At 39.2% G+C, this 27,303-nt stretch overlaps 2 long non-coding RNA genes across 3 annotated transcripts in view; both read left to right on the top strand.

The window, feature by feature from the left end:
• Positions 1–27,303, top strand: part of LOC131912861 (uncharacterized) — a 162,594-nt gene that overhangs the window by 9,879 nt on the left and 125,412 nt on the right. The window contains exons 2-3 of one of the 2 annotated variants that reach the window (XR_009379725.1): positions 8,651–8,833; positions 10,920–11,444. The exons of the other annotated variant lie outside the window; for it this stretch is intronic. This is a non-coding gene — a long non-coding RNA (uncharacterized LOC131912861). Of the gene's footprint in view, positions 1–8,650; positions 8,834–10,919; positions 11,445–27,303 lie in introns of those variants that run through there. 2 annotated transcript variants of the gene reach the window in all.
• Positions 14,746–18,085, top strand: LOC131912860 (uncharacterized). The gene is made up of 3 exons (XR_009379724.1): positions 14,746–14,955; positions 17,062–17,103; positions 17,939–18,085. It is a non-coding gene; the product is annotated as an uncharacterized LOC131912860 (long non-coding RNA).

Raw genomic sequence — 27,303 nt, 5'->3', positions numbered from 1 at the left:
ATGGTTTTAATGTTTGTGGATAATCATCTCTACCTTCTCTCTAGGCATCTGGGAACTTTGTGCCTTTGTTTTTTTGGTCTTTGTTTTTTATCTGCCTCCCCACCCAGATCGTAAATATCACAGATCATCAACCTCATTCTTCTTATTCCTGTTTGTGTCTTCAATGTTGAGCACAGTGTTTGTCAATCAGTAAGAATGTGTTGACTGTTGACTAACAAAGAAGGCAGAGGAGTTACAAAAGAAGCAAGAGTTGCAGGGGGAGATGCAAGGCAGTCAGAGTCCTTTTTTAGTTTCTATAATCTTTTATTAAGAATATATTTGTGAACTTCTCTGTTTGAGGTCAGTGCTAGATGGTAAATGTCAGAGGTGCATATCCTGGTAGTAATGATGGGATCCTTAATAGGTTAATGCTTTTCTAAAGCATGTTAAATATTTCCACATATGGTGTTTAAAAACTTATTCTAAAGCAATCAGCTAATGTATGTAGGCAAATGCTTAGCTTTACGGTGTTACATTACAATTTTAATAGCCTCTGCTCTGCTTTTCATCTAGGTGTTCAGCTACTGTTTGTTGATGGAATAAATACACTAAGCAAAACTGGTCACTTTTTAGTAAGTACTTTAAAGGCTAAGAATATTGATTCACTATTACTTCATTAGCCACTTTCATTATTATAAAAGATAAAATGAGAATTTTAACAAAACAGAAAATAACCTTATCATTCCTCCTAATATACATGTTATAACATCACTTGTTCTTGCTCATGTAACCAATACAGTTAGTATTTTAAGCTAGATTTTGGCAGAGCTTGTCACTTACACATTCTTTCATGGAGAATTTTTGATAGATTTTTACATGTGAATGGCGTCAAGGTCTTAGTTCTACAGAAGAGGAGGTGTCCATTAACCTAGTGGGAAAAGGTCATCTTGTTAAAAAAAAATCAGAGCTTCTGCTCTTTGAACAGGAAGGCTTTGGCAATAGAAGTGTGTATCTTTGAAGATCATTGTAGACCATTATTCATTGAAAAATAGGTTTTAAACAATATCCGCATAAGGTACACATGGTCTTAGGTGTAAGGAAACTGTTCTCATTGTTTGACAGAGCATATTCAGATACTATGTACTCGAGTTGTATGAGAGTCTTGTTTTGAGCAGAGTAGAACTTGTTTATTTTAAAGCAAGGCTATAGTGAAATAAGCCATTTCTTCTTAGAATTGATACCATTTTATCTTGTGCTTGTAGGAAAGTCTCTGTAAACAAGCAAACAAAAACACTAGCAGTAGTGCTGGGTATAAAATAGGTGTGGTTAGTTAGAACTTAAAAATATTCTCTTGCCATTCGTAAGATGATTCTGGAAAGAGTCAGATGTCTAAGAGGTCGGCCATAGATTAATATATCTGATAAACATGTACCTGAGCCCAATCTTTTAGCTCAACAAAGAATATCTACAAAATAACAGTGATATAAGGCTCTAGCCTGTTTTGTAGAACTTATTGTAACCTTGGATTTAACATCTCTCAATTTTTTATGTACATTAATATAGCATCCTGATTTGGCTGGCCCTGTTCAAAGTTCAAAGGTGTTGGCCAACTTTGCTGCTTCCCATACTCTTCAGAGTAGTCTTACTCCTCTTGGGTTATCTTCACTGTAGTTATGTTTATTTTCTTTACAAAGCTCCCAGAAATGGCTTTGTCTGCTTGCTTCTTTAGCTGTTCTGTTTTTCTCCACAAAACATAGTTTCCATGGCAGAATGATCATGGGTATCATTCAGTCATGTACCAAGCACTGGCATAATGCCAGGGAATGACTTCTGGGTATATTCTCCAAAGAACTGGAAACAGGGATTCCATCATATACATGGTCATAGCAACCTTATTCCATGTAGTCAAAAGTATTATCTATTTAATGAATGAGTGATGGATAAAAAACAATACTAGAATGGGATATTTTAGCCCCCCCAAAAGAATTTGTCATATGTTGCAATATATATGAAATTTGAAAACATTTTCTATGTGAAGTAAACCAGACACAAAGGAACAATGATTAAATTATCACATTGTATGAGGTTCTCAGAGAAGTCGGTTCAAAAAGACAGAAAGGTGGGTGGTATTTGCCAGGTTCTGTGGAGAGGGTAGACCTGAGTGTTTAGTGGGTACAGAGTTTAGTGGGAAGATGGAGGGCTTAGAGACAGATGATTGTGACAGTTTTATTTATATTTAGCATCACAGAACTGAGCACTTGATGGTTAAATTGGTAAATCTCACACTGTGTGTATTTTACCATAGAAACATTAATGAGTGGATGAATTGTCAATGGCCTCCTTCCTGTGGCCCTCTCTAGAGTGCTGCTCTCTAATCTCTCTGTCCTGCCTGCACTGTTCCTCACCTCATCACCTGCTCAATTCCTTCCCTCAAGTCAGGGCTCCACTTAGACCATGGTTTCTCATTGGGCAGTAGTGGGGGCACTTTGGACTGAATCTTTTTTCTTTGCTGTTGTAGAGGGCTTGTCCAATGGGTGACACCTGGAAAGAAGTTTCACATTAGGGACCAGTAAAATTCCTTTGATCCTTGTGACAGTGACCAGGGTTGTGGCTTAGTGGTAGAGTGTATACCTAGCATGTAGAAGGCCCTAGGTTCAAGCCCCAGCATCACTAAGAAGGAGGAAAGGGGATTGGAAGGAGGATGAATGAGAATGTATTATGACAATCAAATATGTCCAAATGTCAAGAATTGGGAAGTGGGTAAGACGGGTCAAGTGGATTACCAGATCCCCACTGTTTGGCAAACACTTGTTTAGATGTTACTTTTGCTTTTTTGGGAAGCCTGGCCTGAGCTGAGTTGTAGGTCTGCTTTGCTCAGTGAGGATTTACATCTCTCTCTCTCCTCTCTTACTGTGGTGTTTAACATGGTTTAATTGCATTAACTTTCCCACTTTGTCTCAGATCACCTACTACAGGGCTTGGTGTATTCTAGCTGCTCAATATGCATCTTTTTCTTTTATTGATTTGAATCATATTTGAAACTGAACTTTGAAATGGACATAATCCCTGATTGCTTATTAGAAATGTGATAATCAGAAGAAGTGCTTTTAAAAAATTAAGGCATTATATAAAAATGAAATTGTATAGTTATTCTTATAATAAAATCTTCACTTAGTCCTACTGAACCAGTTTTAGTCTTCTTTATTCTCATAAGCTTTTTTTACAGTTAAAAATACCACCTATCACATAGTTCAGAAGTATTGCCCAGTGGCTGTTATGGTTTCAGTATGAAACATCTGTCCCCAAAGTTTGGGTATTGAAGGTTTGGATCCCACATGCTGGCATTGTTTTGGAATAAGGGCCCTGAGGAAGTAAGGGCCAGGGTCAGGTCTTTGGGGCTGTCTTGACCATGGCCATTGTGACTTTGCCATATTCTGCCTCACCACAGACCCAGAACCAATGGATCCAAGGAGGACTGTAGAGCAAATTTTTTAAAACTTTGAACATGGCTACAGGGACTTGGACCTGATGTAGGACATCAAGGGCATGAAGAAAAGACAGATACCTAGACAGACAAAGCTGGGATTAGGAGGTCTGAGCTCTTGGCTAGCGAAGCCTCAGCATCCTGGGAACATATTTGTTATATGGAGTTGAACAGAGTAGTGGGATTATTGCATACAGATGACCAAGGAGGCAGGGTTATTATATGCAGATACACAAGGAAACAGGGTTATTATATACAGTTTAACAAGGAGACAGGTTTAGTTCATCTCGGTTGGAGCAGATTCTATAGGGAGCAATCTTTGTGCTGTGAACATCTTGGGGAGAAAGTGGACATATACACCAACTACCAAAATCCACACATGGACTAGAGGAATGCCTTGTCATTTCCCCATGAGCCTTATGTGGGGGTGGAGAAGGCCTTGTCATTTCCCCATGGGTCTGAGGATCTGGGGTCTTTGAAACGGCCATGTCCATATTAACAGCACACATTCCCTTAGGACTTCACTCACTCAGGGCTTGGTCCCCACCCCACAGAATCCAAAGAAACCCTCCCTTTCTTAAGTTGTTTACATCAGATATTCTGTCACAGTGACAAAACCAAAACCAAACCACACAGAATACTGGCCTCGGAGAAGTGAGTTGTTGCTGTGACTAAACCTAACCATGTTGTTCTTAAGCTTTTGATATTCAGGAGGATTTGAAAGACTTTGGAGATGTGCAGTAGAGAAGCCACAGATTGCTGTGAGTAAAGCGTAATGGGTGTGTCTGTTTGGGGTGCAGCAGACTAGAATGCCCATATAAACATAGACAGTAAAGACTCCTGAGATCTCAGATGGAAACAAGGACTCCATGAGGAATGGGATGAGAGGCTGTTGTGTTACATTCCAGCAAAGACCTTGTCCCTGACCTGATACTTTGGGAGAGATTGAGTTTGAAGATGATGGACTAACTAACTGGGTACAGAACATTTGAAGGTAGAACAGAATTCAGACTGTGGCAGGACTTTTATACTGGGTGTTTTTAGCCAGAGTCACATTAAAATAGAGGGCAAATGGCTAGAGAGAGGGCTCAGTGATTGTGAGCACCTACTACTGTTCCAGAGGACCTGGGTTCAGTTCCTAGCACCCACCTGGTGTCTCATAACCATCTGCAACTCCATTTCCAGGGGAATCTGATGACCTTTTCTAGCCTCTACAGGCATGCTCCCTGGGAATCTGCTCACTAGGATCCACTGCACTGTGCTCAGTGGCCCAGGCATGCAGAGGCCACTGTGGTTGTGCGTCAAAGAAGACTGCTATTGCTCTAGCTGGCAGCAGACAGGCATCACCCACATAATGTGACTAGGATAGTGTCTTTGTTGGGATCAAGTCCTAGTACCATACATAGTTCCATCTTTGGAAACTTAATCTGGGTCTTCAAAAAAGATGTGTATTGTAACTGTGTTAGAAAGTTGTAAACTGGGGGCTTGATCCATGGGAAAAAATGAAACCGAAAATACGAGTTAAAAGGAATGTATTTGGGTTTATTGGGATTTTACAAAAGAGTTTATACTTCCTATATACAAAACACATTAATATGTTTTAGATATACTTATATGATAATTATATTAGATTCTAATTTATCATATAATGTGTTTCAGACATACTTAGTATGTCTAAAATAGGCAGGTTAATTTTTGTTATTAATGTACTGCATAGGTACCAAATACAAAGGAGAAATAAAAAATGTTATTTATCTATTCTCACAGAAATAAGTGTTACGGCCTTACATTTGAAGCAGTCTTTTATTGTCAGAATCAATATGTGTTATAATTGAAGGGCTTATGTCTCCATACAAATAAACAATGTGTTTTAACTCGTAAGTTGAAATAGAACACACATAAGAAGAGAATTAGAAAATGTTAGAAACAGCTGATTCATTAAAGGCCAGAGAAAAATAACTGTCGGATATATTGCTAAGCAATACTTTGAAAAGGCAATGGCCTATCTTCTTAATTTAAGGCTAAGTCCAAATTACTTATTAAAATTATTTAAACAATATAATATGATGAATTAAAATGGTAACTATGGCCTCTATAGTTCATTTGTTTTTTTTAAAAGTTGTATTTAATGTGTATGAGTGTTCACTCACATCTGTGTGTGTACACCATATGTGTGCCTACAGAAGTCAGAAGAGGTATCAGATCCCCTGGAACTGGAAGTACAGAAGGTTATGAGTCACTGTGGGTGCTGGGAACCTCTGTAAGAGTAGTCAGTGCTGTTAACTGCGGAAGACCTCTCTACCCCCTAGTTCATTTTTCTACTTCATCATTTTATATGAGAGCAATTTCAAAGTGGCTTTCTGATTTATCATCCACTTTAGTTCACTTTTAGCATGGCTCCCCAAACAACTTCAGGAAGCTATACAAAATACATTTCCCCAGAATCCTTTGCAATGAGGACTCTACATAGTAGCCATGTAACTTATGCCTTACAGATTCCTTATAATGAGATGATTGCTTTTGGGGTTGTGCAGAGCAGTGTGACAGTCTTTTTGTGGGCAAGATTTGGAAAGAAGTATGGGTGGTACAGAATCTTCTGGCAAATTTGATGGTATAGTGTTTGACTCTTCATGGGTGACTCTGATGGAGGAACTGTAGATGATCATGTCACCAGTCTGAGGTAATGAAAGCGAGATTTCAGCTAGAGCTATCCATTAGAGCAACTGAATGTTCTGTTCACTGAGACTGGTTAGCTGAGGGGCACCCAAGCTACACAACATGGCTCCTCCCAAATTTTTTAGCCAACAGAACCTTGAAATAAGTTTCTTCTTCCTTAAATAGGTGCATTGCATATTCTAGGAATGGTGGATACTGAGGCCAATATCAATGGTAGGTACCCTAGATACAAAACTGGATTCATGCTCAATTCTTTTTGTTTGTTTGTTTGTTTGTTTTTCAAGATAAGGTTTCTCTGTGTAGTTTTGGTACCTGTCCTGGATCTCACTCTGTAGACCAGGCTGGCCTCAAACTCACAGAGATCTGCCTGGCTCTGCCTCCCGAGTGCTGGGATTAAAGTCGTGCACCACCGTCACCCGGCTCCTGCTCAATTCTTGCTTGCTATAATTTAATCCCATACAACTCTGCAGTTGCATGGAGAAGGGCAACAACAGCCATGAAAATTAACAACACTGCATTTTAATAGGCAAATGCCTGTTAATGCTTTGTAAAACAGAACCCCAATAAGAAATAGTGGTCTAGGACAATAACTGGATCAGGGATGAATGACTAGAAAATAAGTTAATTCCTTTGAATATTTTTGTTTGTTTGTTTGAGACAGAGTCTCACTATGTTGTCTTGTCTGGCCTCAAACTCATACAGATCCACCTGTCTTGGCCTCCTCAGTGCTGGTATTAAAAGCATATGCCACCACACCTAGCCATGGATCTTTAAAACAGAATAGAAATATCTCATTGCAGAAAGTGGAAGAAATATTCAACTGGAAGGAGTAGAGTGCTTACACTACAGCAGCATGGGTCCTTCAGCAAAGTGCAAAGGTTTTGCTATTTAAGTGAGGTGTAAAATTGATAAAGGGGGTGAAACAGGGCAACAGAGGAGCATTGTACTCTACACCTGGGTGTTTAGATTTGAGCATTTTTTGATCAGAATAAAGATATGTGTGTTTGTGTGTGTGTGTATGTGTGTATATATATATACATATATATGTATATATATATATATATATATATATATATATATATATATATTTCTGAAAGATTACTTGGGCATCCAAGAAGACTGGGGCTTGGATACCACTGAAAGCAGAATGCAGGAAGATGTCAAAGGCTACTGAAATCACCTGAGAGAAGTGATGAGGCTGTGGAACAAGAGATGGAGAGGAAAAGGTGTTATCAGGAAGACACTTTGGTTGCTGACCAGTGGTGGGAACCCAATAAAGACTAGTTGAATGGGCTGCAGAGACAAAGGTGTGTGTGTTGGGGTGGTGGTGACTGACCATAACCAGAGTGCGCTTGGATCACTGGATAGGAGGAAAGTCAATGGATGAACCATACGTCAAGTTGCTTGGTCTCTCTGTCTATTTGTGCGCACAAAGCACATGGTAATCTAAGTTGTCAATGTATTCATTCATTTTAATCCATCAATTCACTCATTCACCCACCGAATATTTATTTATAGTTCTAAAACATTATTCATTAGTGGTGTGTGTGTGTGTGTGTGTGTGTGTGTGTGTGTGTGTGTGTGTACATGTGTGCCACAGTGTGTTAGAAGCTAGAGAACAACTTTAAAAAATTATGTGTATGGGCATTTTATCTGCATGTATGTCTGTGTACCATGTTCATATCTAGTGCTTGAAGAGGCCAGAGAGAGCATACAGTTGTGCGCTACCACGCGGGTGCTAGGAATTGAACATAGGTCCTCTGGAAAAGCAGCCATTGCTCATAACTGCAGTTTCCAGTCCCCTTCCCACAACAAGCTTTGGGAGTTGTTTCTAGCATACCATGGAATCTGGGAATCAACCTTGGCTGGTCAGGTTTATGAAATGCTTTGTGCCTGCCCACATCTTTCTACCCTAACAAATATATACCGAGTATCACTGTTGTTCTGGGCACTAGACAGGGCAGACTCCAGAGTGAAATAGATAAGCTTTCTTAAGTTGGATAGAAGACCCCAAAGAAGCTATGAAAGAATAATTAATTGCAATGTCGAAGAGCACTCTAATGGACAAGCTTAGGGCACTGTACGATAGAAAAGGTTTAGCAAGTGTGTGGCCCAGGAAAGCTGGTGCTGTATGTTAGTGAGCATTGCTGGGGTAGTGAGAACCACTCTTGCTTGTATTGTTAAAATCTGCCATATTGCCCAGATTTCATAAGTGCTATTGTTCCTGTATCTTTAAGACATCATGCTATGGTGCATTGCTGGAAAGCTGTCTCTATGTAGAGAAAATCCTACCCACTCGTTCTCCCTTCTGGGCCACTGGCAGTGATCCTTCTGATTAATTATTAACTAGAAAATGTATCTCTGGACCACCACCCTAAGTGGAAACAGTGAGGAAGATGAATTTGAGGCCCTATTTACACTTCTTAAGGGAAGAAAGCTGGCCTCTGCTGACAGCCAGCCCCATTAATCACTTTCTGTTGGATTTACTATGTGGTTTGGCTTGTTTTTCAGTGGGGATTCTCTTCACCATTTGGAAGCAGATACGCTCTTCAGATAAAGGAAATGTTTTGAAGATTTACAGTGACATCAGCCATACTAATTTGCAGAGAAAGGCTTCATGGGTTGCTAGGAAGAACATTTATGGCCATAATTTGGCCTCAGCTATCATTTCCAAATGGCAGCATCTGCCTCCAGGTGTGTCCAATTAATCGAAGACTTTCAGAGTAAAGTACAATATTTAATTGGTCTGGAGCAGCGTTTCTCAAACTATAGATTGCAACTCATTAGTGGCTTGTGGAATCAATTTACAGGCTTGTGATGAGTGTTTTTTAGAAGAGGGACTAGAACAGGAAAAGAAGTGAAAACATTGGACAATATTGCATAAAGAATATTTGTTGTAAACTTGTTATTGCATTTATATGTATATATATATATTATATACACAAACAATAATGCAATGTTGTATATATTGCATGAGTGTAATATGCATCCCAGAAGTTTATATGCAGACTTACTGGTGCTGATGATTCTAGTGAGCCTGTTTTAGCCCTTGTTGCTCACATGTAATCTCTAAGGGACAACTGTATTACAGTATAGAGCTTCCTCTTGCCAAAGGTTAAATGTCAAAGATTAAAGAAGCTTTAAATGCATAGACATGGAAAACGTTCTAGAAAAAAAAAAAACTTTTAGTAGTATGTTTCATTAGTAATGCCAACCTTAACTTCTTATTATTGCTTAACACATTAAAAACCATTAAAACTGTTTGGACACATAATCATTTAACCTACTAATGAGTTCTGGTGAAAACAAGAGAGTAAAGTTTCCTTTATTTGGGTAAATCTGTATTTGAAACATAAAAGGTATCATAGATCATTAATGCTTTCCAACTTTACTATGTAGAGAAAGCTCCATTTCTTTTAATGTTTAAGGAATTTTGTATCAAATGCATATCAAAGGTTGATTCATTTTCATAAGCTCACTAAACATGGTAACCCAGAGAAGATTACAGGTTTCCCCTTGAGGTTCTGATTTTATAACATTTTGTCTGTGATCTTTGGATACTTGTCCTAATAGCCTTCCTTTCATCTCATACGTAATAGTTAACAGCTATAAATATCATTATTCATTTATTTACTGTATTTTATAAGCACTAATCTCTTTAATACAATACACTGAGATTATATTTTCAATCAGAACTCTTCACTCTTCTCTAAAAAGGTGATGTGAAAAGGTAATAGGCAATATTCTCTTCTAAGCAAAAATGACACACAGGTCTGCTATGTGTGCCACTTTAGGAGTGACAATCTTGTAGCAGACTCTGTAAATATGTCTGGTTGGAGACATTATTTATTTATTTATTCCCAATTTGATCTTTTCATGTTATTTAAGCCTTGATTCATTTCTCTGGGATTCAGAGATATTTTATTTATTCTCCTCTCCTGTAATTCATTCACCCTTAAAGTTCTGTTTCTTGTCAGATCTGGAAATAGTGGCCATGGTGGGAAACCAAGATGAAATCAGGGGAAATGATCTTGTTGTTTTAATTGAAGCTGAAACGAATTGTGTTCATAGCTTTTTCATTGGGGAAAATAAAAGGCATTACGTATACATGACAGTCAGATACATCTTTTTGTCTCTTTTTGCTTCTAGTTAACTATCTTCAGAACTTTTGTAAACTCATTATTTTCTAGCCAATAAATAAAACTAAAAATGTGTCCTTGAAAAATATGATTGTGTCGAACAGTTCAGCTTTCTATAGGAATTAATCTTTCTCTAGATTCTGAAATCACAATCCGTTTGAACAGAATTTGCTTTTAGAAAAGGAATTGATTTCATACCTAAATTAAATGGTCAGTAGAACAGGACTTTCTGCTTAGAAAATACTTAGTGCCTAAGAAGCATGATTGCAAATAATGCAGTATGTTAATCATTATTAATGCTATTATAAATATTAGCTTTTTTTTTTTTTTTTTTGGTTTTTCGAGACAGGGTTTCTCTGTGTAGCTTTGCGCCTTTCCTGGAACTCACTTGGTAGCCCAGGCTGGCCTCGAACTCACAGAGATCCGCCTGGCTCTGCCTCCCGAGTGCTGGGATTAAAGGCGTGCGCCACCACCGCCCGGCAAATATTAGCTTTGTGAATAGTTTTTCTCTTTTGATCAAATTTTTACTCCTGCTAAGTACTGTCAATATCAAAAAGTGTTTAAGTATTTTAGTAGTTTTGTTTATCTGGTAAACACTCGAGATAATTTAAAAGTCTGGATCTTTTGCCTTCGTATTTAAGATGCTGCTGTGGTCTAAGGATGTCCCCTGAAGACCACACAGCTGGAACCTGAAGTTCAGACATTGGATGCATCTCTCCATGGAGTCATCGATGTTGTTGTGTTGGGAGTGGCTGTGTGTTTGTAGAAGTGGCTCTCAATTGTCCTTCTGCCACCGCTATGGAATAACTCACCAAGAAGTCCACCACCAGGTAGATGATAGCACTTTAGCTTGAGATTTGCAACCTCCAGATGGTGAGAAACATTTCTGTTCTTTCTAAATCACTCTCATATAAAAATTCTGTTAAACAGGCACAAAATAGACTAAGACCCTACAAACATTCAGATATAAGAATGTCACTCATAAATAGGACAGAATTTTAAATCCGTTCGTCAGATTCTCTTCAACAACTTCAAAGACTGAAGATACTTATGACATTAATTGTATTTTGTTCCATACCATTTGATGAGGATATAGGAACAACTGATTTTGGAGAAAAGACACTTTTTCAGTTTCCAACCAATAAAACATTGTGGGATACATATTTCCTACTGAGTGGTACTTCCTCTGTTGCTTTTGCTGGTCAAGAACTGTATTGCTGTACATGCATTGATGAAAATAGTGTGCCTTATTCATTTCTAACTCAGATTTTATCTTTGCCATAGACCTTATGTGTATTCGACGCTATTTTTATTTTTGAATCTCTCATTATTTCTTTAGTCTACTGAATAAAGCTAAAAACTATTTTTCTATCATAGAAGTCCTTTGAAAGTAAGAAACAGAGATCAATGTTAAATATTTGCATGGGGCTATAAAGTTAGAAGATATGATATGCTCTTGTTTGCTTGTTATAAAACATGTTTGCATTGTGCCCACGTGGAGTGGAACTTGTAGACCGAAAAGATGAGATGATAGAAAAGGCAACAGGAACATAGGTAAGTGTCCTTTAAAAGGTGGCTGTTTGCAGTTTATTGTGAGTAAATAATCATGTGATCTATTGGGCTACTTTTGTGTTTTATCTGCCTTGATCTTGATTTCGAGGTTGGGAAATCAGCTCCTTGTCATCTCTTGAGTGTTGCTAGTTAAAACAGCTAGGATTTAACTCCAGGGAATTCTCAAAGTATAGCTGGTAATAGAGTCACATTGAAATGAGCTTTGCTAATGGGACTGATATAGTCTATTACACAAGCATGTTTGAAATAATTATACTCCTCTACATACACACTTCTGAAAATGTAGCTTTGTACATACAAAATAGAAACAGGCTGTTCTCATCTCATCTTTATTTTAGAGCCAAAAATGGTCATTGTAATAAAACACCCACCCTGAGTCTAACAAAAGGAGTTGTTATGGTCAGTCCATCCTATCTATAAGCATACTATCCTGTGTGACATCTCCATTCACCATCTTGGTTGTCAGTTTGACACACTTGGGAAGAGAGAACCTCAACTGAGGAACTTGCTCTGTTAAATTGGCCTATAGGGCACTGCCTTGATTGGTCATTGATGTAGGAGGGCCCAGCCCACTATGGGCAGTGTCATCCCTAGGCAGGTGGTCCTGGTCCGTATTAGAAATGTAGCTGAACAAGTCAGAAGCAGCAAGTCAGTAAGCAGCATTCCTCCATGGCTTCTGCTTCAGTTCCTGCTTCCAGGTTCTTGCCTTGAGTTCCTGACTGGCTTCCCTTGATGATAGATTATAAACTGTTAGCCAGTAACCCATTTTCTATGTATGTTGCTTTTCGCCATGGTGTTTATCACAGAAACAGAAAGCAAACTCCTGACAATCTTACAGAGAAGATTGTGTCCACTTATGGTACTGAAAAAGTATTTAATGTATATTACTGAATGGACTTACTTTATTTTATTTTTCCAGAAGGTGTTGGGAGCTAGATAGCAGAAAGCTGGGTGCTCTGAACAGCAGCTGGTACAGTTCCTTCACCGTAGCCACTGAAGGGACAATAGTGGACTGTGCATTGTGGCTCACACCTCTAATCCCCTAACTTGGGAGACTGAGTCAGGAAGACTGTGAGTCTGAGGCAAGCTTGGACTATATTGTGAAATGCTATCTCAAAATGAAACCTAAGCAAACCAACAAACAGAACAAAATCAAGAACAACCACAAAAGCTGAAATGCTATACATAGAGATTCTACAGAAAAGAACCTCCTGGAAAGGTCCTCACTTTAAGATGGTCATTTAATTTCATGGTTTTTATTTTATTTTATTTTTTTTAATTGACAATGAAGTAGCCAAACTCTGCAGAGACCAAGTCCCCATTTAAGGAAGGAGAGACATGCATTGCTTTGCCTGTTTAAATTGAGAGCTGAGAGCTTGCCAAAGAATAAGCCTAGGATTCCCCTGCAGCAATAAATACTGCTGTGAATTAAAGAAAAGAGCATTTCCTAAAGTGCACTTTTATAAATTGGAAGCAGATGCAGTAACATTAGTATGAGCTATGACTCCGAGAGCAACTCAGTTGGAAGCACCATGACATGGGGGACCAGAGACTACACCGGAAAAGAAGCTACTGGGTCTGAGAGCTTTGTTTTAAGAAGAGGCAGTCACACTCATCTGTGGCCCCTGTTTGTGTGATACACATGCAAAGAGAACATTTATGTTCCCAACACAAGGAGTATTGTCTTTCTCTGACTTATGATGGAGAGCTCTCTGCTCAGTCTGTCTTTCTCCAACTTATGATGGGAAGCTCACTGCTCAGTCGTCTTTGTTCAGACGTTTTCATTTGTTCCCAGGATCTGACAAGGAGGGTTTTAAAGTGCTGTGAACCCAGTGTACTTTTTGGTAACTAACCAATGCAATGCAAATGAGCACCCCAAATATTCCTGCCTGAGCAGAATTTAAGCCGTGTAGGTTGCCTGGAGAGCTTATTTGCATGTCAATCCCTTCGGTCTTCCTACTCAGTGTTATATCACTTGATAGCTAGATCTTAGTTCAGGGAATACATTGGGAGCATTGAAGAGTGTGATCCTAGAATGGGGGCCTGCTCCCCATCTTTGGTATGGTCATCTTACCACTTCTTTTTTCTTTAGGAAGGATTCCCCAGAATAATACAGCTTTTTGGTTTTCTTAGAAAACTATTCTAATCTCCACTTAATTTTATTGACATCATAGTTCCACAGCACATGCAAAACTCTAGGGCATTTCAGATTTTCATGAAGTATGCTCCCTGCCACATGGCCAATGATCAGACCCAAGCGGACCATTAAAAATGAGGAACAGTGAGAGACCACTCCTGTCCCACAGTTACTATTTTTACTCATGTTTGTAGAAAAGTTTAGATAAGATTTCAGGGGCTTCTTTCATTCACCTGTGAGTGAATGGGCATCTCCACTGTGTTTATTTGCAGTGGTCTCTGTTGTGTGTTTGTGCTGTGCCTTTTACAATAGTTTCCACCACACGCTTGCTCAGAGCTCATTATGTGTCGAGAAGCTACCATCAACAAATTAAGGTTTAATCACACACTTGACATGCCTTTCCAAACACTGGGAGAAAGAACTGGGCTTCTGGCAACAGTAACTTGCCCACCTCGCTGATAATGTGTTACAGAGGGTTGTAGATCTGGGAGCTGTGTTCTCTGAGCTGAGAGGGCTTCTAGAGTCACAGGTGTTTTTCTTGATATGTATTTAAGTTGACAACTTTTGATGTTAAAAATAAAAATGTATTAATTGTAAGGAAACTAGAACATCATTGTAAGTTTTAGACTTCATAGTAGTTTGACATTTTCTTTGGAATATGAAAGCAGGGGTAGAAAAGGTAGCAGAAAAAAAGACTAAGACTTTAAAATTATAAAGAACACAATCAACAAGAATTATAGCAGCATAGTGAAGTGAATATATATTTTATGTTTTCTTAAAGCTCTACTAAATGACAGCAGAATAATAGAAGAATGAACCTAGAAGGACAAAAGGGGACTGATTGGAGATGTCACTCAAAAATTTTCAGTCAGGAAGTACATGGAGCCAGTATGGTGGCTGATGCTTATCACCCCTCATGCCTCAGGAAGCTGAGGCAGAAAGACTGTTATGAAATTGAGGCCAAGCTGGTGAGCAAATTTTGGGGCGATACTTCTTGTTGAAGACCAGGCACCTTGTCCTATAGCTGCTCATGCTTTCAATAGATCATCAAAGTAAAACTGAAACTCTGAGACAAGGCTTAAGTTGCTATACTCAGCCACCGAGTGAGACATTGCAAAAGTGTATCTTCTGATGGGACTTCATTCCAAGAATAATAGGGCCAATAAGGAGTTTGATTGATTTTATAGCTGGCAAAACACAATATGTCCCACTTAAAATAGTTTCAGATAAAATATCTATAAATATAACAATGAAACTTACTTTCAGGGGCTGGGGAAGTGGCTCAGCCCATGCAGAGGACCTGGCTTCAGTTCCCAGCACCCATATGATGGCTCACAAGCATCTGTAACTCCAGTTTCAGGGGATCCAGGGCCTTTTAAAGGCCACCACAGGCACTGCACACGTGTGGTGGATATATATATATATATATATATATATATACACACACACACATACATACATATATATATACACACATACATACATATATATGTATATATGTATATATATAAACATATGGGGAAATACTCATACATATAAAATTGAGATAAATTAATAAAATATACACCCAGAGTATTAAAGGACGTACGAAGTATCAGGTAAGATATTTGGTGCGTCTGATGCAGATCTTTAGCCTCTCTGTGTTAATAAAATACACATAAGCGATGTAAAACTTCAAAGGAAAGCACTGGACTCAAAGCTGCAGCTACATTCAAATCAAAGATGTTGGCACCCACTTAACATTTTAAGACAGCTGGAATTATTATTTATAAGCTGTCAATACGGAAGCCAGCACAAAGATACTAATCAATAGATGCCTGTCATCAGTGGTAAGGATATAGGAAATTCTTAAGGAAGCTCCCATCAGCATACAATGACTGAACTATTTCTACACATAAGCTTTGAGTCACATGTTTACAATGGGGAAGGCTAAACTGCTTTGATGTGTCATCCCATGAAACTTAAATTTTCAAGTAGCATAATTATCTGTAGTACTTCTGTTTTCACTTACAAAAGAACACATTCCTTGTGATTTTCCAGGGAAAAAACTCTGGACTATCTCAGCTATGCTTTCCACAAGGGATACGATCTAGGTTTTGAAGTTTGCACAGACAAGCATCAAAGTCTATTGGGAGTTTTGAATTCCTAATTAGGATGAAGTCAAGGGATACTACAGATGGTATCTGTACTTTATTTGACCATTTAGGATGATATACCTACCTATTCAAGGAGCTACAGTGTTTAATTTTAAGCAGCATGCCTGGATGCTCAGATAGCTGGAAAAAAAATTGTTTCTGAGGATGTTTGTGAGTGTGTTTGCAGAAGGTATTAGCATTTTGTTAAGGAGATGGTCCAGCAAAGCTGGTGGTGTGATTATAGTCCTTGCTCAAAGACCCTAGAGCCTGGAGAGCCTGTGAAGTAAGTCCTGTCCTGCTTGAGTCTCAAGGGTAGAAAATGAGAAGCCACAGTCTCTGGATAGAGTAAGAAGGATGGATGTTCCATCCAAACAGGACTCAGCTTATTCTTCCTCCTGTTTCTGAGACATTGCCCATAATCCCAAGAGCTGATCCCATGTAATAAATTTCCTTCTGTATCTTCTGCTTTTTTTTCTGGAAAACTCTGATAAATATAGGAGCTACCATTATTGGAAAGAGTCTTAGCTTGTTCCTAAGAAATATAATTAAATAATAAAAACATAAGCTGTAGAAGTTTGTCACCTTGGCAGGTTATATGGAAGATACACCTAAGTACTTAGAACTGTCTATATGATCCAAATAGTAATCCAAGAAAGATAAATTTAAACTTTAATTCTTCCCCAATATAATATTTGATATTAGGGATTTCTTTTGAAAATCTTATAAATAAATCAGCCAAACTTTAGCCAAGTCTAATCTCTGCAGATTTTCTGTCTGCATGTGTACTTTTCAGTATAACTTTTTAAAGTGGCAAAATGAATATATGTATTCTTTAGTTAAAAAAATGTAACTTCTCTATACTATACAAAAATAAACAACAAAAAACAAAACACTAAATTATGCTTAGTGATTACTGTTTCTCCATTCCATCTTTCTGAGAAATGATCCAAATAGCCAGTGAATATCCATCAGTTCATCCAGGTTAGTATCTACGAGCCCAGTCTCTGAGTTACCTAAAGACCTTGGAAGATATCTATCCAGCATATCACAAACTGTAAATGTGATTGGAATAAATTTTGTTGGAATGATGATTTAATTTAGTTAAATACACATTTGCATTTTTCATAATCTTAAATATTTAGTAGAAGTAACATTAGTTTATTCTATCAATAAACCTGCAGAAGCTTATTAACTGTGCACTGACGTAGAATAAAAATGTAGTCTTGTATGTTAATTAATGCTGATAACTCAGAGAAGACATAATTTGTTTTTATTAAACCAACAATAATAAATTAGTCTCATTTGCAAAAGACTGGCTGAATTATGTAAGCTGGAATTCTTTTTTAGTACATTGAAATTATAGGAAGTTCAATTTCCTTCATGTTTTGGAGTTTTAGGAATATTTAATTTTATAAACACTTATCTGTAGAAGTCAATCATGATAGAGGTCTTTTAATTTAAGAGATTTTATAATCTAATTTACAAGATAAGAAAGTGTTTGCATAATAATTTTTAGGACCTTTCTGAAATACACACATACACACATACACACACACACACACACACACATACATACATACATACACACACACAAACATACAGAGAAGACATAAAAATGTATTTGGATATTTGGAAAAGAGGCTTTTGTAACCTGAATTTTACAATTTTGGTCATAGATCAGACATAAGTACTGAAACACAGAATTTACCAGTTTGAGGACTGTTTCCCATTGGCTATGAGATTCTAAATTGGTTTGAGTGCAGTATAGACAAATAGACAAAGAAATGCCCTGAACTTGCCTCTTCCTTTATCACAGGTCAGCAAAGAGAATCCCATGGGCCATAGAACATGCTGGAGCTAAGAATGCTTCTTGTGACTTCAAAAGGCTCAAATGAAACAAGTCACTGATGAGACTCTTTATGGTCCACAAATCCTAAAATACAATTTGGCCTTTTACCCAAAATACTGCTTGTCTGTATGACATGGAGTCCTCCAAATGGTCTTGGGAGAATTTGTTTCTTATTTTACAAAATCACCACCAGGAAGGATGTTCAATTTTTGAAAGCTAGAATAAGCCCTGCATCTCACGTGACAAACACACCAGTTTAGAAAGTTAAGACTTTTCATTTGTAAGAGCTTAGAGAGGCAAGGGGAAAGCTTCTTAACATTCAAGAGAGAAGCTGTCTCACAAAGGAAATCAGGATGCAGGATTGTGTTGGGACAGGGTAGGCAACTTGTGCTTAGAAGAGGTCAGAGGACATAAACAGAGGAGAACCTTGGTGACTACAAGAAGCTCATACACTCCCAGTCCCATGAAGACAAGTCATGTCTGCATATCTTCTGCAACTGGACTGGATCCTACAAGATATCTGAGCTGAGGGCTCTGGAGATCTGTCCTCCTCTACCCAAAGAGTCTCTCTTTCCTGAGCTGGCTGGAATAGGCTAAGATCCCTCAGCACAATGGGACTTTAGAAACTTGTAGATCCTTATTTAAACTCCACTATGTGGATACTCCTTTTTTTTTTTTTTTTTTTTTTTTTTACAAGATAGTGGGATTATAAACAGCAGTGGGGTGACTGGGCTTAATCCCAGAAAGAAGGTGAAGGCACAGACGCAAAATGCACATATAGTATCTAGGTAGGATTGAACCAAACTTTCTCCTGTCCCATCTCTGATAAAATGAGGATAGCCTCAAGGGATTGTTGCAGATATTAAAAGAGAAATTAAATGAAATGCCCAGCACAGGGCCCCCTCAGTAAACATTAGTTGATAATGTTATCTAAAAACTATTTTTAAATTAAATTTCTTGGTAAAGTGAGAGAGCTATGTGGAAATTGGCACTTCACTTACACTATAGGAAAACTTTGTGTACTACATTATGTACTACAGAATATGAATTTTATTTTATTTGAGATGAGATCTTGCTATGCAGCTTAGCTTGGCCTTGAACTTGCAATCTTCTTCCTCAGCCTCTTGAGTACTGGGATTACAGGCAGGTGCCATTATGGCTAGCTAAACTGAGTAATTTATAATGAACGGAAATTTACTGCCTTGGTACTCTAGAGGCCATTATCAAGATGTTCACACCATATGGAAAGACCTCCCTGTTCTGTCATAACACTACAGAAGCATAACATGGCAGACAGGCAGAAAGAAAGAATGAGAAGCTGTGTACAATCACTTTGGAAATCAGTATGGCAGTTTCTCAGAAAATTGGGAATCAATCTTTCTTAAGACCCAGTGATACCACTCTTGGGCATATACTCAAGGAATGCTCAATCATACCACAAGGACACATGCTCAACTATGTTCATAGCAGCATTATTCATAATAGCCAGAACCTGGAAACAACCTAGATACCCCTCAACCGAAGAATGGATAAAGAAAATGTGGTACATTTACATAATGGAGTATTACTCAGCTGTGAAAAATAATGACATCATGAAATTTGCAGGCAAATGGATGGAACTAGAAAATATCTGAGTGAGGTAACCCAGACTCAGAAAGACAAACACGGTATGTACTCACTTTTAAGTGGATACTAGATGTAAACATGCAAAAGATAACCAGACTACAACCCACAGCTCCAGAGAAGCTAGGTAACAAGGAGGACCCCAAGAAGGATGCATGGATCACCCTGGGAAGGGGAAATAGATGAGATCTCCTGAGTAAACTGGGGGTGAGGGGGGCAACAGAGGGTAGGGGATGGGAGATGAGAACAGAAGGGAATGGGATGGTCAAGCTGGAACAGGGATGAAGTGGGAGAGCAATGAAAGATATATCTTGATGGAAGGAGAAATCATGGGGATAGGGAGAAACTTGGTGCTGAGGAAGTTCCTAGGAATCCACAAGGATGACCCCCAGCTCAGACTACTAGCCATAGTGGAGAGAGTGCCTGAGCTGGCCTACCCCAGTAATCAGATTGGTGAATACCCTAACTATTGTCATAGAGCCTTCATCCAGTAACTGATGGAAACAGACGCAGAGATCCACAGCTGAGCACCAGGCTGAGCTCCAGAAGTCCAGTTGAAGAAAAGTAAGAGGGATTCTATGAGCAAGGGGCATCAAGATCATGATAGGGAAACTTACAGACACAACTGAACCAAGCTAGTGGGAACTCATGAGCTTTAGACCAACAGCTGTGAAACCTGCATGGGACTGGACTAGGCCCTCTGCATAAGCAAAACAGCTGTGTAGCTTGGTCTGTTTAAGGCCCCCCTGGCAGTGGGACTAGGATCTATCCCTGGTGCATGAGGTGGCTTTTTGGAGCCCATTACCTATGGTGGGACATCTTGCACAGCCTTGATGCAGGGGAAGAGGCTTGGATCTGTCTCAACTGAAAGTACCAGGCTTTGCTGACTCTCCATGGGAGGCCTTACCTTTTTGGAGGAGGGGCTGGTTGGTAGTCTTGGGGTGGGGGGAAGGCTGGGGGGAGTGGGAGGAGGGATGAGAGGGGGAATCTGTGGTTGGTATGTAAAATGAATAAAAAATTTTCTTAATTATAAATAAATAAATAAAAGAATGAAAGGCTGTTCTTTTTATACTAGAAGCAATCCCACAGATCCCTGGTTGCCTAACAACCATAGAAAATTCCCAGCTCCTACATGCCCACAATGGCAATTCCATTCCAATACAAGTTTGTGGGGGACCAAACACTGAATTCTGAATAGACCCCTTTCTTGTTGCATTAATCTTCAACTATTCAGTCCACATGGATTACATGAGAGGTAACAGGTTCGGTGAGGTTGGTGACATTTGAAGCGATGCTGTTCTGAACTGAGAAAAATTAAAAAGTATATAGAAACTAATACAAAATCAGTATAAGACACATTCACATGTTTGAGTGAAGCAATATTAGGAATTGCTTAGGATAATTTCCCCTTTCTTATTTAACTTGACCCCTCAAAAACTGTCTTTTCTTTCCCCCAAACAGACTCCAGTTGTTCATAGCGTCATTGCTCCTACTAGGTAATCTTCACAGCTTTTACTATATCAGTCTTCCAAGGAAAGATGTTCTGTGGACTAGACAATTCTTGTCAAATTGTACTGAACATGCTTCACTGAGGACCCATGAAACTCAACTATCAACCTTTAGTTCCCTACTGGATCACAGATAATCAGGTCATGAGAAATCATGCTGTGGGTTCTTAAGGGAGTATGACTGCAACACTGACGTTTAAGGAATTTACGGGGCGGGGCGGGGGACCCATGTTTTATAGATCACTGTGGTGGTTTGAATAAAAATTGTCCCCCACAGGCTCATGTATTTCAACAGTAGGTCTCTGTTGGTGGTACTGTTTGGGGAAGTCATGGAACTTTCAAATTGGAAGTTTTGCTGGAGGAAGTGTCACTGGGGCCAGTCTTCGAAAGTTTATAGCCTTGCCCACTTCCAGTTTTCACTCTGCCTCTTGTGTACAGTTGAGATGTGATCTCTCAACTTCCTGCTTCTGCTTTCATGCCTTTCCTGCTGTAATGGACAACAGCCCTCTGGAACCATGAGTTGAAATAAGTTCTTCTTGAATTGCCTTTGGCCATGGGATTAAACAGCAGCAGCAGCAGCAGCAGCAGCAGCAGCAGCAGCAGCAGCAGCAGCAGCATCTTTTGAAAAGTCCTGGATTCTTAACACTATAAAGAACAATGGTTATTCAACAATGGTTAAAATATTAAAATATTCAAGGAACACATGCTGTAACTAATAGTGCATCAAAAATAGCACATTTTTCATTGTACATTCATTAAATTAATTTTTTAAATAAAAGGAGAAAAAAGAGAAGACAATACTATGGGTTATTTATGAGCATAATGGACACTTACTATAAAAGATGAAAATCTCAGAAAAAGACATCCTAAAATGTTAATTATGCTATTTTCATTCAGTAAGAAAATAGTTACCATGGGAATGGTGTACTTACATACTATTTCAGCTTCTAAAGGAATGCATTCAGTTGATGTTGGTTCTTGACATAGTTCAAATGAGAAACTGGATTACACAGAACAGGGCATTTTACATTAGAATCATTGTTTGGTGACATTTTAAGATGTTTCTTATTTTGTGATAAAATAATCTGATTGAGCTCTCTTATTTTAGGAATTTTTACAACCTATATATGTGTTTTTTTCCTAAACTAGGGCTATATTATGTGGACAATCTTGTGTGTGTGTGTGTGTGTGTGTGTGTGTGTGTGTGTGTGTGTGTGTGTGCTTGAGACAGGATTTAGCTGTGTAGTCAAGGTTGAACTTGACCTTGAGGTCCTCTGCCCTCTGCTTTCCAAGTGTTGAGATTATAGGCATGTGCTACGATCCTTAGCTTTCTTTTCTTTTGGTGGTAGGTTTTAGAATATCAGGTCCTTGGGTGATTTTCCATTCCGTGCTTGAGGACATTTACAAAAACTGAGCAATTAAAAAATTGTTGATGAAGATGTTGACTCCCAAATCAGAAGATCCTGAGAATATGGGGGCCCAGACCTAGGATTAGGTTTCCTAAAGGTTTCTGATCCCAGAGTACCTAGTCTCAAAGGCTCAGTTCCTCATTGCCCATCTCTATCCATCCCTGGGACATGTGAGGGCATAGGTTTGGAGGGTTGGCATGGCTGGAGCTGGTGTCTGCCCCCTTGCTTTTGTAGGCAGCCCCCAAATTTCCTTTGCTTTTCTATTTGTCAGCATTGCCTAGTTCACTCACTCTTCTCCATCCCTTTTATGCTGTGTCCAAAAACAGTCTCTCATCTCAGCCAAAGAATGTATTGATCCCGAGTAAGTAAGTAACTATTAATTTCATGGTTTGGGCTCTAATGTACCTTTGGGGATAAGACTAGATTGTTTAAAGCATGGTTTCTCTGTTGTTCTGTAGCTCTGCAGAGGGCTGTTTAAATATTTACAAGCAAATGCAAGGCTGAGAGACTCAGAGCAGAGTGGTGCGGTGGAAGGGGTGCAGCAGTAAAAACTGGCATTAGACATCATCTTCCAGCTCTGCCCCCAATTAGCCACGGGACTTGGGTAAAATCAAAGAAACATCAGGATACCACAGAGGTTAAATTGGAGAGGGAAAAAAATATTCAAGATTATTGCAAGAAAAGGAAAAAGACCTCAGTATAGAATTGGATTTAATTGCCAAAACAGCATGGAGAAGTGAGATTAATAGCCAAAGAGTAGGGTCAGGGGCATGTGTAGACAATTACAAAGAGGAAGTAGCATGATAAAGAAGATTCTAGCAAAAATGACTTAGTAGGATGGCCATGAAGGAGGGCAAGGTGATCAGACATCACCCTGATCACACATGGAAGGTGATATTAGAGACAAGAAGGGGTACTTCTTGCCAAACTGATAAGTTGTACTTCACCAGGAAGTGCACAGATGAATTTAGAGACATTCAGAAGCATGACTACAGTTTCACGAAACAAAGGGTCTTTGTGAGTCAATCACTCCATTATTTCCACAAAGTGAGTGGGCTAGACTATTCCTTTGACATAGTTCTTGCAAGAATTTTGAGAAGGCTCTAGCTACCAGAGTGGAAAAACAACACAAGCCAACATCATCATCCAAAAGTTTCTAGTTTGGGAGTATGCAATCCCAAAAGGCACTTAACACAGTCTCAGACTTGTGAATCAGGTTTGCATGGTAAAGAATGCAAAGGAATGAAACAGCTCACTTCCAAAACACATCTTGAATAGGTCACTTTGCCAAGGTGGCAGGATAGAGGCGTATCTCCACATTGTCACCCTCAACAATGTGAGGAATTCCCTCAATCTTTTAGCAACCTCAACCTAGGATTTGTGGCTTTAACACAGAAAAGAATTTCAGGACTAGCCAGTTTGGAGCAAATTACAGCTTTACTAAAGATACTTTAGGTTGCGAGATGGCTTGGTGGATTAAGCATTTGTCGTGCAAGCATGAGGACCTAAGTTTGAATCCTTAACATAAAAGCTGGGTATGATAGTATGCTGGATAGTTTTATTTCAACTTGACACAGGCTAAATCATTAGAGAGGAGGGAATGCTTCCGTAAGATGGGGTTGTAGGAAAGCATGTAAGGCATTTGCTTAATTAGGGATTGGTAGGAGAGAGCTCAGCCCATCGTGGGTGGTGCCTGCCCTGGGCTGGTAGTCGTGGGTTCTATAAGAAAGCAAATTGAGTAAGCCATGGGGAGCAAGCCAGTAAGCAGCAACCCTCCATGGCCTCCTGCCTCCGGGTTCCCATCCTAACTTCCTTTTTGATGAGGAATAGTGATGTGGAAATGTAAGCCAAATAAACCTTTTCTTTCCCAAGTTGCTTTTGGTCTTGGTGTTTCATCACAGCAATAGTGACCTAAGAGATAAGTGTGGAGGTGTGAGTGAGAATGTCCCCATAGGCTCTGGCATTTGAACACTTGGTTCAGTTTGTGGCACTGTTGGTGGACATCTGAAAGTTATGACCTTGGTGGAAGAAGTACATCTCCTAGCAACTTGCCTTCTCTGCTTCCTCAAGAAACAGATCCTGGAGGTCTCTAGGATGGCAGTTAACTGAGTGCTTCTTCACCCACACCTCCCACTGAGCATGAGCCCACTGACTCCTGACCCCCCCTCCTCACATCTTCCCATGCTAACAGGAACTAGCCAGACTTGAACAGGCACCCATATATCCAAGAAGGTTGAGATGTTCCATTGGAAGCTTCGCCTCAGTCCCCTCCTCCCTTTCTAAACCATGCCCCCTAGAAAGCCTGCCAACCAGCTGGCTTCTTCCCCGGAGCTGCTTGAGACCATGCCTACAGGGTATTTAAGCTCTGGTTCATAGTGACCTGCCATGTGATTTCACGTCTTAACCTACGATCACTCAGGAATGCTTTGCTCAGATTAAACCTGGTCCTTTATCTTTTAATTCGGCTTGATTGGGCTTACTGTGTTGGCAGAGAAACCTAACACCAGGAATTCAAAATACCTATCATGTACAATATATATTAATATTAATGTAGATTTTAAGCATAAGAACTAAGAGGAGAGGATCTCAGAAAGAGCATGAGTGTGGGCTTCTTTAAAAGAGCCACACTTGGTTATCTAGCTTCTCTGGAGCTGTGGGTTGTAGTCTGGTTATCCTTTGCTTTACATCTAGTATCCACTTATGAGTGAGTACATACCATGTTTGTCTTTCTGAATCTGGGTTACCTCACTCAGGATGATATTTTCTAGTTCCATCCATTTGCCTGCAAATTTCATGTTGTCCTTGTTTTTCTCTGCTGAGTAGTACTCCATTGTGTATATGAGCCATATTTTCTTAAACCATTCTTCGGTTGAGGGGCACCTAGGTCCTGCCTCAATTGAATGTATCAGTCTCTGCTGACTCCCAATGGGAGGCCTTACCCTTTCAGAGGAAGGGATAGAGGGTGAGTCAGGGAGGGACAAGAGGGGGATCTGTGGTTGGTATGTAAAATGAATTAAAAAAAGAGAGTCGCACTTTAATATCTGCTGGGTTTTGAAGCTATTTCTTTAAAGATTAAGGAACCTTGATAAGGCTATAGGGTGGATCCTGAGAGGCACCTGATAGGATTTCAATTAATAGGTTAAGCTCTAGATCACAAGGATGAGGGAAATTAGAATATCTTCACTGTAAATAAAGTTAATAGTCTTGTTTGTTAACATTCCCAGAAAATATGGAGGGTTAGGGTAGGGAGTGGGGATGAGGTTGGCAATGAGGTTTTTCCAAGGTCATATACATTCAGACATTATATACAAAAGGAATATTAACCCTATGCCAGTAACTATGACAGCAGGTATTGTGTGCTAGAATTCTAGCTTCTCAGCTGGTGAGAGGTTCATCCAGACTCCACAGGGAAGGGCTCCTTTCTTGTCTCATGTCCCCATAATTTTCCTGCCTTTCTTCCCTACTTCAACTTTTTAACCTCTGCCCCATTTCAGAAACCATCATGTTATCATCTTAATATGTCCTTTTGTCACTCCAATAATGACAACCTTGAACAGGGCGGTAGGCTAAGATGACAGGAAGTGTGTGATCTGAAGATAGGCAGTATGGAAGTTGCGAAAGATTGTGGAAGGGACTAGGGGTAAGGCAGACTGGAATGGTGAACAACAGCTAGATCATGGGAAGCCTTATGACTGTTGCCTCATTTCTGCATTACTTTTTCTCTTGTTAATAAAATTATTTGGCTATGTTGTTGTAGATAACAATGAGGCAAACAGCAAATGCAATTTTTGTCTTTCTGTCAGAGGAGCTGAGAAAAAGACTACTCTCTTCATTTGAGGAAAAAAGTCAGCTAACAAAGGAATTGGTTGTAAACAATAGACTTAATTACCTCTTCTAGGACTACTATTTGGTGTCTATTTAAGGCTATTGTATTTTAGTTTAAATACTCTGTGGTGTACCTTATTTGCATATATTTGCATATATCTCTATGAAGCACTTAATGGATGACTTCAGCCAGTTGCAGATCTTGCCTTCAGGGCTCATCAACATGGAAGCAGAATGTAGTATTTAAAGTAACATATAGAGAACAAAAGAAGTGCAAAAGGTTAAGGGTTCTCCTACTGGCCAGATCCTGGAGAAGTGGCCCGGGTCCTAGAAGCCTGGGATACCTTCTATCCATAGCCTGGAGCACAATGACCAGCCTAACCCTCAGGGTCTTGTCTAGTTGAATAGAGCCTTGGATAGCGCTAAGAAAGTATTGACTTTGGCTCTTTTTTTACTATCAGAGGCAAGAGAGGCTTTTCATATCTGATTAACAAATGGACTAGTTACTTCACATCAATATTTTCTTTTCAAATTCAGAGTCTTCTGGAGTCTCTAAGCTGGAGTATGTGGATAGAGTATAAGAAGCTGCAACACATCCTTATGGGAATTGTACATAGTTATGAAAAAAACTAGCAGAAAAGAAGCACCCCTTTTCTTATTTCTTAGTGCTAACATGGACTAAGAAGTGCTTTTATGTTAAATGGACAGTAAGTCCAAATTTCATGGAAAAAGGAGAGGAGCTGGAATTGGGTGTCTGAGTGTGAGGGAAAACTGAGAAAGACTTAGATCAGGGTAAATAAAGATCAAATATTCTAGTTGCTGCACCCTCCTGGCTGACTCTGCCTTTCATTGGCTTTGAGCGAACCCTACTAGTTGTAGATAATCAGCTACATAAATGGCTTTATTCATGAACTTACACAGGAAATCTACCTTTTTAGTGGAGAGACAATCTTGCCCCTTCAGCATT

This window comes from Peromyscus eremicus, chromosome 6, assembly GCF_949786415.1.
Source record: "Peromyscus eremicus chromosome 6, PerEre_H2_v1, whole genome shotgun sequence".
In the NCBI taxonomy this organism is placed as follows: domain Eukaryota; kingdom Metazoa; phylum Chordata; class Mammalia; order Rodentia; family Cricetidae; genus Peromyscus; species Peromyscus eremicus.
The sequence above is the reverse complement of the archived record's forward strand: the minus strand, read 5'-3'. Positions and strand labels throughout refer to the sequence as shown.